Source organism: Asparagus officinalis, chromosome 10 (genome assembly GCF_001876935.1).
Source record: "Asparagus officinalis chromosome 10, Aspof.V1, whole genome shotgun sequence".
NCBI lineage: Eukaryota > Viridiplantae > Streptophyta > Magnoliopsida > Asparagales > Asparagaceae > Asparagus > Asparagus officinalis.
Window position 1 is genome coordinate 61425264 of NC_033803.1, and position 12195 is coordinate 61437458.

The window sequence follows — 12195 nt, forward strand, 5'->3', positions numbered from 1 at the left end:
GCAAGCTGAGCGATTCCTCAGGAGAAAGAAGGCAGAGAGAGGCCAACCGGCAACGAATCCTCCGAAACAGAACTTCAACTAAAAGGAAAAGGTAAAGCTCATGCTAATGTCGTTGATGCTAACCAAACTTTTCAATTGCAACCTCAGCAACAACAGCAGCAACGAGCGCCACAACAATCCCAGCCGCATTGGCAACAACGGCCTCAGAAACAAAAGTCTTCGGAGCCGAGGTTCCCCAAAGTCTACTCCTTCAAGGATGATGAAGTTCCCGGCATCTTCAAATACTTATTGGAGAACAACAAAATCCAGTTGCCGGCGATCGTGGATCAAGAGGGGGCCAGCAAGGTGACGGATCCAAAGTACTGTGCGTACCACAGAGCGGTCCACCACCCTACGAGATCATGCTACCACCTCAAGGACAAGATCCAGGCGTTAATCGACGTAGGGGTCATAACCCCGAAACCAGCCAAGAATGTGGGGGCAAACGCAGTGTCAATCAGTTTTGGGTCGGTGCCTACAACTTGGTTCGAGCCAAAACGCGTCACCAAAGTCGGGATGAAGACGGTGAATGACGACCCGCACGGACAGCGCCAAAAGGGACTTGTGCCACACACAGCCCCAAATGGCGAAATCCTTTGGGTTCACCCCGATCTGATTGGAGATGAACAATGGGCCGGGTCGTCATCCGGGAGGAAGTCTAAAGGGAAAGGGAAGTCTTGTTATGGAGTCTCTGCCATCCCAGGGGAAGATGACGAAAGAATCCCCACTTTCCCGCTTTTCGAAGAAGAACAAGAAGTTTTTGCGACCCGAAGCGGAAACGAGTATCACTACAACTATCCGCCACCTAGTGAGCAGGGGGTGAACAAACGGGGACCAGCCAAAACTCTCACAGAAATGGGGGTGATTACGAGTCCCACACCGGGTAAAGAAGTTCTACGACAACCGGTGAATAAACCAAAAGAGAAGAATCCCCAAGAGGTACAGAATCCGAAGCAGTCTCGTTTCAGTCGTCCAATTGGAAGAGACAAACCGGAAAGCTCGAAGACTCCGCATAGCTTCGACATTATGGCGCAATTAGCCAACATTCCTGCACGGATAACGCTGTATGAGTTGCTGCGATTATCCAAAGAAACCAGGGAGGCCCTACAAGAAGCTTTGGCCAATGCAGAGGTATTTCTGACTCAAGTCAAGCCGGTGCATGAACAGCCAGAACCGCTGAGTCAACAGTGCAACATAGCGACTAAGAACCTTCCCTGCATTACTTTCACCAAAGAAGATATGCAGACGAAGAATTCGAACCACGATCGGCCGTTATATTTCGTCGGATACATTGGCTCCAGCCAAGTCAACCGAATCCAACCGAATCCAAGTAGATCCGGGTTCCGCTGTGAGCATTATGCCGCTTCGCCTAATGCATAGTCTTGGCATTCCAGTCAGCAAATTGGCGTCTACAGGCACAGTCATTTACGGATTCAACACCAGCGGGTCAAGGCCTTTGGGGAAGATCCGAATAAAATGCCAAATGGGCGATCTGAAGACGGAGGTCACGTGTTACGTGATAGATGCTGAGACATCCTATAATTTACTATTGGGTCGGCCTTGGATCCATAGTAATGTGATAATTCCCTCTACTCTCCATCAGTGTTTGAAGTATGTCGACACTGACAATGAGGTTAGGACGGTGGTCGCGGATAAGCAACCATTCAAGGGGTATGAGAATTATTTCACCGATTCTCTCCTTTATGGTAACGAATCCGATACTGAACCATCGGCCCAGGGCACAGACAGCGGAGAAGAAGCTGATTCTGAAGCCGGATTCGATTACAATGGCGGTTTTGTTTTAAATGACATTGTACCCTTTGTAATCAATCTTGACGATGAACAATCGTCAGATGGAGGTTGTAACTGGCAACTTGCCGATATTGCAATAAAAGATGATTTAGAGTACTCCTTGTCTCTTGATGATGTGATAAAAGAGCTGTACGACAATCCTGAGTTGTATATGCCGATCCGATCATCCTATGTAACGAAGGAACACCTCCAGCATTCTTTCGGAACAACCATGGTCATCCCGAACAAAGTAAGAGGTGCTAAAGAAGTGATTTACGGTAAAGGAAAAAGCTCTCCGTTACCAGATCATTTCCTAAGTGAAGACGAAGATGATGACAAACCTGGTCGACATCTATCCAAGTATAGTCCAGAAGCGCGCAAGCTCATGGAAAAGCAGGGCTACGATTTCACACTCGGAGAAGGTTTATACTTCGATCGAGGTCCTCGTAATCCAGCCAAAGCAGTATATGTACCAAAAGGTAAACCTGAGGATTATTATAAATATGGGCGAGGCTTAGGTTATGTTTCATCAGATGACGAATGTGGTTGGCAAATCATCGATCAAATTGCTAACAAAGCCAAGAAAGGATACTCTCCCGATGCTTCAGAGTGGGACTCCGATACAAGTCTGGGAGAAGTCTTCAAAACCCTAATGTCAAATATGGCTACAGCCGATCCATCCACCATGGAAGACGACGATCAAATGCCAACATGGGAAGACCCGTGGGTTCACCATCTGAATATGCAATATGGCGATAGGTTCGAGCAAAGAGAACCACCCACTGAAGATAAAATAGTCCAGATTAACATGGGTGATGAGGCCAACCCAAAGCCTATATTCATCAGCGACAGTCTTCCCCCAGATGAGAAGGAGGAATTGATTGCTCTCATCAGGGAATATATCGACGTCTTCGCATGGAATTATGAAGACATGCCAGGGCTCGACCCCAATGTCGCAATGCACCGCCTCGATATCAAGCCGGATGCCAAACCTGTCAAGCAACAGCAAAGACGGTTTCGTCCGCAGATTATGGAAGCCATTGAGGCAGAGGTTAAGAAGTTGATCGAATCAGGATTTATCCGAGAGGAACAACATCCAGACTGGTTAGCCAACATCGTTCCCGTCATGAAGAAGAATGGCAAAATCAGGATTTGCATCGACTTCAGGAACCTGAATGAAGCATGTCCGAAAGACGATTTCCCTCTCCCAATCACGGATGTCATTATCGACAATACATGTGGATTTGAGAGGATGTCCTTCATGGATGGATTTTCGGGATATAACCAGATCAAGATGCATCCAGAGGATGAGAAGCATACGGCGTTTAGAACACCCCTCGGCGTCTTCTGCTATACGGTGATGCCTTTCGGTCTGAAGAATGCCGGTGCCACATACCAGCGAGCGATGACTAAGATTTTCCAAGAACATCTCAGGAAAACAGTCGAATGCTACGTTGATGATTTGGTTGTGAAAAGCCGCAACAAGGAAGATCACATCAAGGATTTGAAGACAATGTTCGATCTCATGAGGAGTCATCAGTTGAAGATGAACCCCACTAAATCATTTCTTGGAATGTCCAGCGGAAAATTTCTTGGGTTCGTCGTCACCACTAAGGGTATACATATCGATCCTGATAAGGTGAAGGCGATACATGAATTGCAGCCCCCGAGGAATCTGAGAGAACTCAGAGGATTGCAAGGGCGTTTAGCTTATATCCGGCGTTTCATCTCAAATCTTTCTGGGAAGTGCCAACCGTTCTCTAAGCTGAACAAGAAAGGAGTATCATTCATCTGGGATGATGCCTGCCAAAAAGCGTTCGAAGATATCAAAACATATCTGGCGAACCCTCCTGTTCTCGTTGCACCGAAATCTGGTAAACCGTTCCTGATTTATCTCAAGGCGATGAACCACTCGATAAGTGCCTTACTAGCGCAAGACGATGATAACGGTCACGAACAGGCAGTTTATTACCTCAGTCGGACCTTGGTAGGCGCTGAGTCTCGATATCCGATGATTGAGAAAGAATGCCTTGCATTGGTATTTGCGATGCAAAAGATGCGGCATTACCTGGTGGGACAGACGATCTACGTTATCTCCAACGTTAATCCAGTACGGGTGTTTATGACGCAACCGGCCTCTATGAATTGGCGGCTAGCGAAGTGGGCCCTTCTCTTGTCCCAATACGATTTGCACTTCAAGCAGCAGAAGTCGATAAAAGGACAGGCGATTTGTGACCTTTTGGCGGCAAACCCGACCACAGATACGGCAGAAGTATATGATGACTTGCCGGATGAAACCCACGAGGTTAACACCACATCACACCAACAAGTATGGCAATTATACTTCGATGGTGCCTCAAGGGCAGTTAATAGAGTAATAACCCCGGGATGTCCTACAGTTTCCTCTGGAGTTGGAGTCGTCTTAATCTCCCCTGGAAAGCACGTGATGCCTCGGGCTTATTCGTTGACTAGTCCGTGCTCCAATAATGTTGCCGAATACAACGCGCTTCTCATTGGACTCAGTTTCGCCAAAGAGCTGGGGGTCGAATATCTCGAAGCTTTTGGAGATTCGCAATTGATAGTCAACCAAGTTCGCGGTGAGTATGAAGTCAGGAATCAAGACCTGATCCCGTACCACCAGGAAGCCATCAAAATGGCAGAATCTTTCGAAGAATTCTTTATTGAATACATCCCTCGTCTCCAGAACGCTTATGCAGACGCACTGGCGGCACTAGCAGTATCACTGGCACAGCCTCCCGAAGCTGAGCTGTTAGTCACAGTACGGACGCATCAACTCTGCGTACCCATATACAGTACGGAGATTGAAGAAGAAGAGGATAGAAACGTGAACGCCAAAGAGGTGAATTCAACTCAAATTGGGTCTGAGTCCCGAGATTGGCGTTTTCCTATCATCGACTACGTCCAATATGGTATCTTGCCAGAGGATGTAAAAGAAAAGGAATCAATCCGCCGAAGAGCTCCAAGATTCTTCTATAATACCGAGACCCATACGTTATACCGTAGAGGGTACGACGGTCTTTTGCTCCGATGCCTTTCGAACAGAGAAGCAAAGGAAGTTCTTAAGGAAGCACACGAAGGAGAATGTGGTGCGCATCAGCCCGGTCCTAAACTGTATGATCGCATCAGGAGGATGGGATATTTCTGGCCAACGATGGTTCGTGACGCAATCGAATACGCACGAGAATGCCACGCTTGCCAGATACATGCGAATTATATGCATCAACCGCCAGAGCAGTTGCACACGTCAACCACGTCTTGGCCGTTCGAGACTTGGGGCATGGACATAGTCGGTCCTATTTTTCCCCCTTCAGTCAAAGGTGATCGGTTCATCCTCGCGATCACAGATTATTTCTCAAAGTGGGCTGAAGCGATTCCGCTTAGAGAAGTGAAGACGAACAACGTCATCAATTTCATCAAGCATCATGTCATTTACCGACACGGCGTGCCAAGAAGGATCATTCATGACAACGGTCCACAGTTCATAAGCAATGCCTTCGTCAGATTCTGCGACAAGTTCAAAATCGAAGATGTTTCGTCGACAGCTTACTACCCCGCCGCGAATGGATTAGCGGAGGCGTTTAACAAGACGATCATCAAGATCTTGTCAAAGCTCGTGAAGACCAATAAACGAGACTGGGACGATAAACTCGGTGAAGCACTCTGGGCTTATCGCACCACCATACGCACGCCTACGGGAGCTACCCCGTATTCGCTGGTATACGGATGTGAAGCTGTGCTACCGCTGGAAATTCAGATTCCGTCCCTTCGGATCGCCCTCGCAACGGAGATGACGACGGAGGAACAACATCAGAAGCGTCTCGAAGAGCTCGAGAGGCTGGATGAAAAGCGTTTGGAGGCTCAACAACACATCGAGTTTTACCAAGCCAGGATGTCAAGGGCTTTTAACAAAAGAGTCCGACAGAGAAGCTTCAAGGAAGGAGATCTGGTCCTCGCTGCTCGCCGACCAATAATTCTCACCTCCAAGAAGAAAGGTAAATTCGAACCCAAATGGGAAGGACCGTTTGTAATAGACACAGTCTATTCAAACGGCGCATATCGCCTGATTACTCAAGAGGGCGCCAGGCAATTAATGCCAATAAATGGGAAGTTCCTGAAAAAGTACTATCCCTAGTACATTCAGGATAACTCATTTACCGGGAAGTTCCTCGAAGAATATTACACTTAATATTCTAGAGGATAACCCAAAATCATTGTCACCACCAAAATCCCTCACTGATCAATTTCAATTGACAGTGAGTCCACCAAAAATGTTTTTCTGGCCCTCTTGATTCTTTCCATGAACAAGAGGTCCACTTTCAGTTCGGAGTCCCTTTTCGATAAACGAAAGAACTCCTTCCCTTTTTCTCTTTGGTTAAACCTTGTTCATGGTTATAACCGGAGTTGAAAATACCACTTCGATAAACGAAGGACCCATTTTCAGTTTAGATAACTCATCCTATAAAAGGCAAGTTTATCTAAATTTTCCAGATTCTCGGAGTGGACACCCCACTTCTAGTTTCTTCTTCGCTGGAAATAGAATATAAAATTCTTCCTTTCCAGAATCAGGGAATAGAATATAAAATTCTTCCTTCCTTGTCTGTTGGGTTCGCCTTCACCCTAAAAGAAGACCGGGAAATAGAATATAAAATTCTTCCTTTCCCGCACCAACCTTTTCTAAGAATCTATCAATCTAGGATTCATCCTAGGAAGTTTATCCCGAATCCTAAGCAGGGATAAGTCTGCGCCTAACACGCGCTGCCGGTTTAGTCTTTTTCCGCACAAAAAGACACCAGAGTCTGATTCTGGGGTATTTTATCCTGAAACCTAAGCAAGGATAAGTCTGCGCTTAACCTGCGCTGCCGGTTAGTTCTTAACCGTTAAAAAGAACACCCGTCCACATATTCAACATTGTGGCAGGTCGTCATTAATAACACCAAAATCCATGCCTTACACGCATGGGGAATGTCATCCTGAATCCTAAGAAGGGATATGCCGACGCCTAACACGCGTCGCCGGTTTAGTCTTTCGCCGTAGAAAAAGACACCAGAAGACCAGTCTGGGGTATTTTATCCCGAAACCTAAGTAGGGATAAAGTCAACACCTAACACGTGTTGCCGGGTAGCCTATTCCCGTAACAATGGCGAAGTCTATGTATTCGACATCATAGCACGAAGTCTAAGAGAATTCATTCTCTTAGCACAACGTTACATGCGAACGGAGTTAGACAATCCGCATGCTAGCCCGACTCAAACGGTAGTCGGTAAAGGCTAATCAAACCCGTTGAAGGCTGGGGGTTAGCCAAAAATCCTAAAGTCAACACCTAACACGTGTCGCCGGGTAGCCTATTCCCGTAACAATGGCGAAGTCTATGTATTCGACATCATAGCACGAAGTCTAAGGGAGTTCATTCCCTTAGCACAACGTTACATGCGGAACGGATTCCGACAATCCGCATGCTAGCCCGACTCAAACGGTAGTCGGTAAAGGCTAATCAAACCCGTTGAAGGCTGGGGGTTAGCCAAAAATCCTAAAGTCAACACCTAACACGTGTCGCCGGGTAGCCTATTCCCGTAACAATGGCGAAGTCTATGTATTCGACATCATAGCACGAAGTCTAAGGGAGTTCATTCCCTTAGCACAACGTTACATGCGGAACGGATTCCGACAATCCGCATGCTAGCCCGACTCAAACGGTAGTCGGTAAAGGCTAATCAAACCCGTTGAAGGCTGGGGGTTAGCCAAAAAATCCTAAAGTCAACACCTAACACGTGTCGCCGGGTAGCCTATTCCCGTAACAATGGCGAAGTCTATGTATTCGACATCATAGCACGAAGTCTAAGGGAGTTCATTCCCTTAGCACAACGTTACATGCGGAACGGATTCCGATAATCCGCATGCTAGCCCGACTCAAACGGTAGTCGGTAAAGGCTAATCAAACCCGTTGAAGGCTGGGGGTTTGCCAAAAATCCTATGAGTATTATGGTCAATCATTTCAAACGTGATGAGGAATCATAATAAAGATAAAGATAAAAACCAATTCCACTAAAGAGAATCAAATGTCAAGGTTTTCAGCAAATAAAATCATACATCAAGCCCATGGCTAAGAATCTGCTGACTGAATTCAGATAACTTCTCGTCATAAGAGCGTCTAAGCTCCTCCTGCAACTCAGCTCTAACAGACTCTTCGTTCGCAGCTAAAGTCCTCACAGCATCCTCCTCTGTCTCAGCCAGTCTCTGCTTCAAGGACTTCAGCTCATCAGATAAAGCAGCATTTGCTTGCTGATTCTGCATCTTTGTGTCTTCCTTCTCACGGAGTTCTCGTCGGAGCTGATCTATCTGAGAATCAAGCTCCTCGAGGAAAGAAGATCTAGTGGCGAAATCAGCCTCAACTCGATCTATGCGGTCCCGCTGCACCTGAATCTCGAGCTCAGCAACCATCCGAGTACTGCGCCATGTCTGTAAGCGAGCATCCAACTCGGCAGCAACGAATGAAGAGGCACCTGTATCCCGGAGCTCATGAAACATCTGAAGCTCACGCTCTAAGCGATCAAGGTCATCAACCATAGCCGTCGCTAGATCCGGACATCCTATGTCCCTAATCAAGTTTATCTTGGAATCGAGGTAGGGCTTAAATTGGCGAAGAGAAAGTCCGTCGTGGAGGAGTTTGCCAATTATAACAGTCAGGGAGGAGAAATAAGAGCGGACTTCTACGCTGATGATGATCTTCTCAGGGTCATCCCCTGATAACAACTCCTTAACGAGGATATGAAGCTGAGAAGGAAGCCCTACACAAAGAAGAGAAGTTCGTCAAAAGCCTCAATGAGGAAATGAACGGCATCGCTCAGCTAATTAAATTATACCTCCTTCCCCTCGAGTCACTGGGGGTGATGGAGATGTAACAACTGTAGCTGCATCGACTGGTGGAGTTGGTCGCACAGCCGGCTCAACATGGTCTTTCTCAACAAAAGCTCCTGTCAAATTCAAAACAGAATTCGCAGAGGCGTTACATTATAGCTGCATTAGTCAAGGTCGACTAGTCCTATAATCAACTCAGCAGGAGGCACATACCTTCAAAGGAACCATCCTCAGGATTGTTAGCAAATGCGGACTCAGGAAACATGTCTCCAGGTAGCTGGTCATCAATCTGAGGTGAGCTATATATGTAGTGCATCATAGGAGTGTCCGCAAACAGGCTTCCCTCGTCAAAATCGTCGATGGAGAAATCTGACATAAAAGAATATAAGTGCCAAAGAATAATGAAGAGACTACAACTAATGGAAATGAGTTACCTCTCACGGGTGCATCAGCCTCTTCGTTTCCAAGGTTCGCCTCCTGCAAATTATCTGAAGGAGCAAGGAGTAGAGGACAGTTAGAGGATACACAAATTCATTAATGTATTATCTAAAGAAATACGCTGTCAGTGATAGATGTACCTTGACTCACAGAATCTGGTCCTACACTGATCTCCTCCCTAATGTCAGCAACCCCTGTAGACTTCTCTACAGGGGGTAGTGGGTCAGACTCATCGGGAGATAAGGGAACAGGATCGGGACTCATCTCATCCTCCCCACGCACTCCTATATAGAAATGGAAAAGCATGAGTCAATGTTCAGAATAACCAAGAAAATGGTTCAAAGAGTAGACGTTACCTCTGTCACTAATAGGGTCATCTCCAGCCAGATCCATGTCAGATGCTCGTGAAGCTACACGAGGTTTGCGGGCCAATCTCTTCCGCCTAGCAATAGGGATCGAAGGTCTCGCCTGAGGAGGAGGACGGAAATCTTCATCCTGATCAACTGTGGTATCTGGAACATCAAACCATAGTCAGTTTCAACACTTCTGGAAGATAGAAGAAAAAGATGAAGTGCAAACCTCGCTCGGAAAAGTCATCGTAATCTTCGGGATCCCCGCCCGAAGCCTCGTCTGTGGAATGGAATGTCCTCTGTCCCTCTTCGTCAATCCGACGAGTCTTGTTCCGTATCCTCTGTGCCCGGGCGTTTTCCCGAATCCTGCGGGAATCAACCTGGGAAGCTGCCTCAGCCTCTAACTCTGCGATTGGCTTCACAGGGATAGTCTTGTTGGCTGCTAACAACCATTTGCAGCTCAAGAAAGTAAGGTTCAACTGCCGGTCAGCACTCGGGAGACTAAATCTAACACCAGTACAGCCAGTCACGGTCCACAACCAAGCGCGGAGACCGTCTATCAAACCACTATGAGTACGAAGCTGCTGACGAGGATTCCCAATGTAAAGCTGGTCATAGCCAAACTGGCGAGCGAATCGGCACGGTAGATATGGTTCGATGAAGCACTGATCCCTCACCCGGAAAGTCAGATAGCCGGGCCTAATATTCACTAGCCAGTTGAAGCAGCCGATGTCTAAATAAGTCCGGTACTCTCTAGGCCTCTCATCATCTATCAAGCATTCACCATATCGACCGGAGAACTGCGGAAAACAAGTAGAGAATGCCCAACACTTATGGACCTGCAACTGCTGTCTGACATCAGAAAATCCGCGGCCCTCCCACCTGCCATTCTCAAGCAACTGTAGCAGGGGAACAGAATGGTCTGTGGCGTTCGGCACCGACATCATATCCGAGCGATGAAGGACAAACCAGGCCATCAGATAAGCGTACGGGAGCTCCACCTTAAGCGTGGGAATCTGACCTGGTAAATCGGTCTCCTTCCGTGTGAACGCACTGGAAAGCTGTCGAAGTCCTCGGTGAATATTAGCCACCATCACCGGAAGAAGTGAGAGTTCCTTCTTATAGGCGAGCTGAACTGCTGGGTAAAGTACCTCCAAGGGCAAGGCGTCGCCAGACTGATATGGAACCACGCACTTTTTCAACCAGATAGCAAGAAAGCCAGCAAGAAGTGTCATTGGTCGAATTGGTGCGGTAGCGTGCCACAAGAATGACTTGAACTTGGTCTTCGCAGGAAAGCCACCCTCAGGACCGCCGGTGGTGTAAGATTGAGCGCCGATCTTCTTCAGTAGACTGTTCACCTCTGAAGGAGTGAATGGGGCCAGCTCACAAATATCCTCGCCATGAGTGCTCTCCAGATTCTTGAACAAGTAGTTCGCAAATTGTTTCAGACTCACACATACCTTGGTCCTCTTTGCTAAGGGCTCCGACTGTGCCAAAGCAATATGGTAATGACAAGTGAGGTCCCATAGAGTCTCATAACGGTCAGGCATGCGATCTTTTAATTGGCTCAACTCATGACTGGAAGGAAAGTACTCCTGGTATAGCATCTGTCCCATGGACAAGCCAGAAATCCTGTGCATCTCGTGAAGAGCCAAGCCTAACTCCCCCTGCCGGGTCAGAAAAGTGTTCGAGTCTGGATTATATAGCTCGAACAAAGCACAGAAATGTCTCAAACTGATAGGCAAGCCATACACGGTGGCACGAACGGCTGCATACAAACCGCAAGCATGCAACTCCTCGCCCCATCGGCTCAAGACGTATGTCGTCATGCGGCTCCACCAAGACTTGTCCGAAGAGTGGACCCAACCGTAAAACCTGTGACGTGTCGCTGGCATCTCCCGTCCCAGAACAGCGAGACGATTCCTCAAGGTGGAAGCGGTAGCAAGGAACTCGTTACGTGGTGGTTCGTCCAGCCCCAATACACCAGGACGCAATCCGGTAACACGACTTCTGCACGAACCAGGAACCGCCGAATGAGTGATATAGCCGCAATGGACACTCATATGATCCTCTGTCAAGCGCCACGACATCTCCCGTGTCACAGCCTGACATCTGAGCTCAGTCAATGAACGATGCCGAGGAATCTCCGGCAAGTATATGAAGCCATTGCCGGTCTTGTGAAGCCAATGCTCAGCACCAATGAATACGGCTTCTGGGTCATCGACAGAATCACCAAATAGGAAATCGCTCTTTCGAAGAGGCTGAGTAGAGCTGGCGTCCTTCACAAAAGGCGCATCTGTGATTAGCTGGCGAATAGCTCGATGACCACCTTCCCTCACCACTTGGGCAACCTCAGTCGACGTGTCCGAAGCAAACTGAGGGGTAGCTGGAATAGGGGAAGGATCGTTGGAGTTCGAATAATGCTCGCCACGCCGTCCATATATTGCGTGGGACGGGAATGATCCAGAAGGGTACCCCACTGCAAAATAGACAGTTAAACACTGGTTAGTCTCGATTATAAAAGGAAATTGAACTCATCTTACAAATAGCTAAGATAGAGTCATTGCCTTATAAAGGGTGAGACGATTTGGCCACATTGTGCAATCACAAAACAGGGTATGTCGACAACATATCCCTGCCTTATAAAACGCAATGTAGTGTCAAATCGCCCCCTTTAATTTTGAGATATGGTTTTGACCAA